We start from the raw sequence: 8,763 nt of genomic DNA on the forward strand, positions 1-8,763 counted from the left end.
CTAGACCAACTAACAGCCAACCTGTTCCAAACACGCCCAACATATTCCAAATCATAAATTCAAAGAGTTAAAGGAGGAAAACAAGACATGGATAACAATATTAAACCGCGAAACCCAAGTTCAGAATACAACAAAGGTCAGGTCAAAATCGGGATCACTATATATAAAAACATATAGATACAGATACATTTCCAGAGAAATAGATACATATACATACAACAATCTATATCAACCACCATGGATCTACCTTACGAGGAGCTCCAATTCCTTTCCATACCAAACATCTTGAGAGCATCAACCTCAATCCCTAAACAACCCCCCAAAACCTTTTATCTTCTAACTCTAACCCTAATTTCCCCTATCTCCTTCGCAATCCTAGCTCACTCTTTCTTTACTACCCTTTCCTCACCCAAATTGACTCCCCAACTGGTTCTCACTCCTTCCAATGGACAAAGCTCTGTATCTTCCAATTCTTCTACCTCATCTTTTTCTTTGCTTTCTCTTTTCTCTCCATCGTCGTCGTAGTCTTCACTATCGCCTCTCTCTATACCTCCAAGCCCGTCTCTTTCTCCTCTACCAATCACTGCTATTTCCCGCGTTTTCCAGTGACTTTTCATTACCTACTTATGGGGTTCTCTAATCATGATCATCTACAACATTATGTTTGTGGGTTTTTTCTTTGTTATAGCTGTCGATACTTAGAATCCAATTTTGTTATTTTTCTTAATGGTTGTGATTTTCATTTTGTTTCTTGTTGTTCATGTTTACATCACTGCTTTGTGGCATTTAGCTAGTGTGGTTTTGGTACTCGAATCGATTTTTGGGTTTGCGACGATAGAGAAGAGCTGTGAGCTGTTGAAGGGGAGGACTCGAATGGCGGTTACTTGGTGATTTGAGAGGTGAATAATGGGGTTTTTGGAGCCGCGGTGGTTCATGGAGAGGGTTATGGAATTTTTGTGAGGATTATGGTTGGTGGGTTTTTAGTTGGGGTTATGGTGATTGTCAATTTGGTGGGTTTAATGGTGCAGAGTGTGTTTTACTATGTTTGTAAAAGCTATCACCATCAAGGGTTTGACTAGAGTGTTTTTTATTATCATCTTGGAGGCTATCTTGGAGAGTATGCACCCCTCAAAAGAAATATTCAAATGGAGAACTTGGATGTTTGAGGCCATGGTGATATAAAAAAGATGTAAAGGCGTAAACTTTGAAATGACTGGGTGAATATTTTTAGTTCTGTTTCTTCACATTGATCGATCGTCTCTCTGTCTCTCTCTATATCTTCTTTCTTTCAGAAATTCAATTTCTATTTTGAATATAGCTATTTGATTAGGGATTTTGTGGATAAAGGGCATTTTCATCTTTTTGTATGCAAAAGCAAGGTTAATATGGTCATTTTATATAGGTTACTAACGTCGTTTCTGAACATTTGACGGAATGGGAAATATTGATATTGTCAGATAAAGGCCCCTTTTGGTATAACTGTTAAAACATATTATAGATTATACCTTAACAGATTATAGATTGTGACTTTAATTAGAAGCTGTCTATCTGTTTGGTATAACTGTTGGATTATAGATTTAAGTTGTTGAGTAATATTTGTTAAATAAGCTGTGAATTAACTTTTTCAATTAACTTTTATTTTTTGTTATTCACTACTTGTCTACATTTCTCATAAAAAAAATAATAATCTATAGTCCATTTGGGCCTTTTTCTATTTTTAAAAAAATAAAAAATAAAAAAAATCTAAGAGTATAACTGTAAATTAATATGTCTGCAGCAGAAATTGATAATCAGAAGCAAAGCGTGAACAACTTCTCAGAATCAATTTTTTTTAGTTAAAATAAATTGTTAGAATCAGAAACTGTTTAAAATAAGTTTAACTAAATAGTCTAAAATAATTTTTTCAAATTTAAAAGTCATAAGTTTGACTTAAAAAAGCCTAACCTCTAAAGTAAATGAAGTTATTATAATTATTGAAATTATAAAAAAAGTTCTTGTATTTGTCAAAAACTTTAAGAGCGATAAATGTAATTTACTCAATATTTTTTGAAAACAATTTTCGGGAACAAATCATCAAACATGGTGAATAATTTTTCCTAAAACTGTTTGCCCACCAGACCCTAGATTGATCAATTATTTGTTAGGGAGATGCTGCCTTTAAGTCTTCTTAGAGTCAAGGTCTTTAGACCCATTGAGGACTCTATTTTGAATATTGTATGTAGGGTATTTATTAAAAATTAATAATAATTTAATAAAAAATTTATTAGAATTTTTTTTTCAATTAATTATATCTCAATTAGTCTATATAACATATTTTTATATTTTAATAAGTTCTATTATTTGGACATTTGATCTATCAAATCTTAATTTTTATATTTAAGATATTTTATGGATAATTTTATCCTTACAAATATTTTTTAAACCCTTAGCAATTTGGTTATATAAATATTCATATTTAACAGTATGAATATTTACATTATACAACATTTACATTGTCAAATATGAATATTAATGTGCCTTTCACCATATTATTATTAGGGACGTTTTAGTAACTATAACACTCATATAACTTATTGAAATATAAAAAAAATAATTTGAATTAAATAAAATATAAATAGATAAAGAGAGATTTATTAATAAATATTCATAATCTAATTGATATGATTTCACTATTTTTACCTTCAATTTTATAAATGATATCCAGATAAAGTAGTGTTTTAAAAAATTAGTAAAAAGTTAATTTTTTAGTTTTTTTGATTTATTTTATTTTTTTATAAATAAAAAATTGTAAGAGATATGATGACTTAAAATAGATAAAAAGTTAAAAGTTAATTTTTTATTTATTTATTTTTTCAAAACGCCCCTTCGACAAAAATAAATTATTAAAATAAGACAATACCGAGCCCACAAGTCAAGACATGACTACTGTGAACGGAAACAAGTCCATCATATTTATGACTCAGAAATTTAAATCACGCAAAGTAATGCTATATTTCATGGAATAAAGAAGTTACGATTCCCCCGAAATTTAGGTAACGCCGGGTGGGTGACACTGTAGTAAGGTTGGGGATTAAACCTTTAGGTCATAAGTTTTTTTTTTTTTTTGACTAATTTTTTGGATGAAGAACAATTGATTATGACGTTGGATTTTAAATTGTCTAATTAACACTTGGTATAAGTTTAATATTTTTTTACTGTGCGAGTCTTGACTTAAGCAGAACTTGTTTTGGAAGATCAGGACAAGTTCTCAAGTTATAGTTTTCTCGCTCGAAACGGTTAATAAGGCACCCTGGTGATCTCTACAAAGGGTGTTGTTTTAGACCTGCGAAAGAGTAGAGAGAATTTTCTTATAATAAAAAATAAAAATAAAAATAAAACAAAAAAAAGGTGAGGATTTTGTTGAAAGGGACACATTAACAAATTTCAAATTATCCTATATTTTAGGGTCATTCTATATATGTTTATGCGGTTGATATATTACAAACAACCCCATTTCGTAGCTCGAAATGGCGTGGGCGAAAGGCTCGAATTGCTTTGTACACCCACCCCTTTTCTTTGTACACCACCCATCCACTGTTCATCCCCTCCTTCTGGAAAACTCTCACACACACACACATAGCTCCGTTCATCCCCTCCCTTTGGTGTCATTTGTTTTTTTTTTTTTTTTTTCAGAAAAAGTAGAAAATCAGAGGAGAAGGGGGAATGAGGAGAAGGACTGGAGGGGGCCCAATTATTAGGGCTGGAGGCGGAGGCGGAGGCGGGGGGCGGAGGCACGATCGGGCGGAGGCGACCAGCTGCGAGGCGGAGGTGACGAACGAGTTGCGAGCTGCGACGAGAACGGCGGGCGGAGGCTGCGGAGGCGACGAGCTCTTCTCTCCTCTCCTCTCTCTTTCTCCCTCTCTCCTCCTCTTTCCCTCTGTTCTCCTGTGTTCAACGAAATTCAACAAAGAAGAAGAAGAAAATCGCAAAACGACGTGGTTTTCAAATTTTTTAAGTGAAAAAATATATATATATATATATATATATATTTATAAAATAAGTCATAATCAAATACAATTTGAGAGATAATCAAAAATCTTTTCACTAGCAACTAAAATAATAATGATAATAAATTATAACTAACATTATAATGAGTCATAACCAAGTATTACTTGAGGCATAATAAAAAACTTTTTCCGCCATAATCAAAATAAAAATTATAAGAGATTATAACTAAATCATAACAAATACCACAGTCATACTTAAATTATAATCAATACCACAACAATTAATAATAAAACGCCACAAAGGTTATAATGACGGAGGTATGTATTATAGAATTTCTCATTTTTTAATGATAATATGCAGCACAAAAATAGTAAAACAATTTTAAGCTTTGAGTATTTACATATTGAGAATGCAGTGGGCCTAAAAAAAAAATTTTAACTCCCAAAACTTTACAGATTGAACACACTGGACCTAACAAGAACACTCGCTCTCAATTGTTTAGTAATCTAGAAACAAACCGAGCGTTTGTTTATTTTCTCTTAGTCTCGATCTCAACATCGACAACTATTGCATTTGTTACTGCTCATGTTGCTTCCTCGTTTGTTCTTTCTCTCCAATGTTCCATGACTTGTTCATTCGGATCTTTTTTGTTTGCTTGTTTTCTACGTCAATTGCAATTTCTAAATAAATGACTCCTCTAAAAAAAAATTCTGCCCATGCCATTGGAAATGACTCATTTTATTAGTAAATAATCAAGTCAATTAACAGTTTTAATAATATTATAAATATATTTCAATTAATAATTCATATAATTTTATTATTATATAGGATAGTAATTATGATTTTATTTTTTTATGTTAATTCTGTTATATAAAAGAATTAAAATAAAGGAATATTTGTAATTTTCAAAATTATAAAAAGCAATTCGTGTTTTAAACAAATTTTTGAAAGCATATTTGTAATTTACGTTCAATTTTTTATTTCATCTAAGTAATCCCATCGTAACTTATCATTTATAATCTCATTCGTAATCGTAATCATATACTCAATATTTCACCTCATATAATTTCACAATATAATTTATTCTCGCAGTCTTTTTAATAAAATTATTATATTTAATCTCATTAAAAAAAATATGCATCTAAACATGGCCTAAATTTATTACTGTTTTTACGCTGGGAGCCGAATGTTGGTGAACAAGTGGAAACTCATCTTGATCCTTAATTATAAATGAGAAGCAGACTGGCCATGGGGGTGAAGAAAAGTGATGTTATGTTGGCTTTACTGCCATGGCCACAAGGTGTTTGATGTTTTGCCTGAGTTGCTTCTCGATCGTCAAAATGGCGCACACACTTCGTTTAAAATACATGGTCAAATTTACGTTTCAGATATTAACTACTTTAATAATGATACTACTGTAGTCCGTTTGGGAAGATGATTTGTGGCTAAAATAGTCACAAAAGACAAAATAAACTATTTTAGCCATAACAAACAAAACATCACATGCAACCTATAATCATTACACTCTTCTCTCACAAAAAAAGTCAAAAAAGTCAAAAAGTCAAAAGTCCTTCTCAAACCAAGCTTTTTAACTCAAGTTAAAATAGTCAAAAAAGTCAAAAAGTCAACTCACTTCGTAAGCCAACCCATAGGTTTGGCTGTTAAAGTCTTCTGGGTTTAATTGGGTTAAAAATGATAATAAAAAAAAATTAAGGGAAAATGTTAAAATAATTGTTCAGAAAACTGAGGCTTAGGTGGTGGCTAGTCAAAAAAAGATGAAGTGATCATGACATTTTTATCACATTCTTATATTTCATATTGCTGCTTTTAATTGCAATTCTTTCAATTGCTTGAGTTAATTTTCAACACTACTGATCTAACCACTAAAATCCATAATTTGAACAAGCAATTTAGATCATATCACATAAGAAATAAAAGAAAATTAAAAATTAATGAACATACTTGAAGGGACTTGCCATTCTTCTTGCTAATGTCCAATAATTTTCCTTGCTCGAGTCTATATCCTGGAGCACTATGTGACCAGACTAGACTGTCTCACCAGTCACCATTCATTATCTGTACATTTTAGGGAGTTAATTAATTATTGTCAAAAGAAAATATTGATTATCTCTAATTTTTGTCTCATTATGAAAGTTTTTTTTATTGTGTTGAGTTGTTTATTAAAGGGAACTCTGGTCATAAGTCAAATTTCAAAACTTTTGAGCAATAACTTCAAGCTCTATTCTTTTGAGATCAAAAGGAAACTATTTAGAAGGTCATATTACCCTTACTTATGGTCATTTTGGAAAGTGACTTATAAGTCAGCTTGTTAGTTTATTTAGGTCACATAACCTCTCTATTTTGCAAGTTTTTCACAATAAGTCAAAAAGTCAACTTATAAGTTACTTCTCAATCTATTTGCCCACGTAGCACTTAATTGTCCAGTTAATCTGCCTATATGTCCATATGATTCTTCATAATAACATCATTGCAATCATCTTGCAATTATTAAGATTATTGCGGAGATAATTGTATTTTGTTTTGGATTGAACTCATTTATTTAAGAGTAATGGTAGAGACCCCAAATATTTTACTAAAAGTTTTACCAAATGTCTCACATGGGTGTGGGACCCACACAATGTGAGTTCCATGTGGGTCCCACACCCATGTGAGACATTTGATAAAATTTTTAATAAAATTTTTGAGGCCTCTAACATTTTTGTTTATTTAAAATTACCATTGATTGCGTTTTAGGTTTAAACCATTTACTTAAATTGTGGCTGTTGCGGTTCTAAGGGATAGATTCCCCTTCATAACTCACCTCTCAATACTTTTCCATATTCCTTATTAGTGGTAAATCCGTACTACGAACGGAGTGTGAAAAAATTAATAACATATTTTTATATAAAATAATATATATAGTTAGATTTTTGTATACAAATTATGAAAATAAAAAATATTGAAACATACAATTTAAGTTTCACAATTTATGTATCAATTTTTAATTTACCACAACTTCAATTATATAATTTTCAACCCACTTGCTAGAGTTGCAAACTTAGGCGAGTTCAACTCAAGTCAAGCTTGGAATTTTATAAAGATTAGGTAATATAATTTTTAATTCGATGAGAACCTATGTAGAAGTTTAAAAATTTGAATTAAATTTGAGTGGACTTAGGAAAAGACACCAAATAACTTAAGCAACCGAAACAAAGCTGTATATATAAATATATAAAATTATTGCTACTTAATTTTTTTAAATAATAAATAAAATTAGTTAAAATTTCAATATTTATGAACAAAATCAAAAGCAATATGCTTAAGTTTTTTCAATAGAATTTTTTTTTCTTTTGAAAATGTTTAAAAATACACCTTTTAGAAAGTTATCATCAAATAAGTTGATATTAAAAAAATTACAACTTATAATGACATAAAATAATTTAAATATGATTTTTCAGAAATTATTTTTAATTTAAAAATTACAATAAAATATTTAAATATAATAAAAATAAATTTCTTACAAAATAAAAGTATCTTAATAAAAAAAAAAGGGGGTAAGACAAAAACTTAGAATGATATTTTTATTTGATTTGAAAATTTTAGGTGAACAATAAATTATTACCTATAATCCTTATTTTTTTTAATAAAAAAAAGAAGTTTCACAAACCGTCATTTTGAATAGAAAAATAAAATTTCTTTCTATTTTGTTTTAGCAAAAGTCACTTTTTAACAATTTGAGCCAAAAAAATTCATTTTTTATTTTAATTTTTTTAGTTGACAATTAAGATTAAAAACAAAATTAATAGGATCCACTATGTTTGACAAGTAAAGTTTAGATGAACAATAAATTATCACGTGTAACTTTCATTATGTTCAATCGACAACTGACAAAAAAAAAAAATTATATAGAATCCACCATCTTTATCAAGTGCTAACAAAGTCATTCATTTTCTTAATATTTTTTTTCTTTTGTTAAAAAAATATATATATTTGTATTAAAAAAATTTATTATTCAAGTTCTTATAGTTTAGAAGGATATAATTTTTTTATAAAATTTAAAACCAAAAGAGACAAATATATATATATATATATAAACTTTTAATATCGAATAATAATTTGAATACTTATATTTAATATAATAATATATAATATTTAGACCAATAATTTTATGATACATCGGTATGACACATGTGAATATTGATCTCATTTTAATTATAGTAACAATTTAAAAAAGAATTTAAATCTAAAATTTTATTTTGTAATTCAATAAATGATGCAAAATTTAAGGAATAAATATTGATCTTATTCCAATTATAGTAACATTATTTAAGGAAGAATTCAAATTTAAAATTTTATTTTAAGAATATAAAATTAATTTATAGACCAATCAAATTGTGACACATATTAATAAAAATTAAACAAAATTTTAAAAAAAAAGATAAAAAAGAATTACAACTCTAAGCCTTATAAAGATGACAATATTTTGCAATTGTAACAGTATATAGATATAGATAAATCATGGGACATATTATTATTTAAAACTTATAAATCATGAGATAGATCATTATAATTTTAAATTTAAATTAATGGATTGCTTTCCAGATTTAGTATCCCTCAAATTTAACTTTTGAAATAGATTAGTATACTTTCTATTTTTTTATTTAATATATTTGATATACTTTCCATTTGAAAGTCATAAATCAAATATATTAATTTTATTTATTTATTTATTTATTTTTAGCTTGAATGAGAGCTAACCAACAGAAGATTTTTTTA

The 8,763-nt window shown here is 28.5% G+C and overlaps 1 pseudogene; it reads left to right on the forward strand.

The window, feature by feature from the left end:
• The first annotated feature begins 237 nt into the window (after window positions 1-237).
• Window positions 238-1,166, forward strand: LOC114307447 (uncharacterized; annotated as a pseudogene).
• The last annotated feature ends 7,597 nt before the right edge of the window (window positions 1,167-8,763 follow it).

The sequence above is a fragment of the Camellia sinensis genome, chromosome 9, assembly GCF_055761805.1.
Source record: "Camellia sinensis isolate YWXY chromosome 9, ASM5576180v1, whole genome shotgun sequence".
Taxonomy (NCBI): Eukaryota; Viridiplantae; Streptophyta; class Magnoliopsida; order Ericales; family Theaceae; genus Camellia; species Camellia sinensis.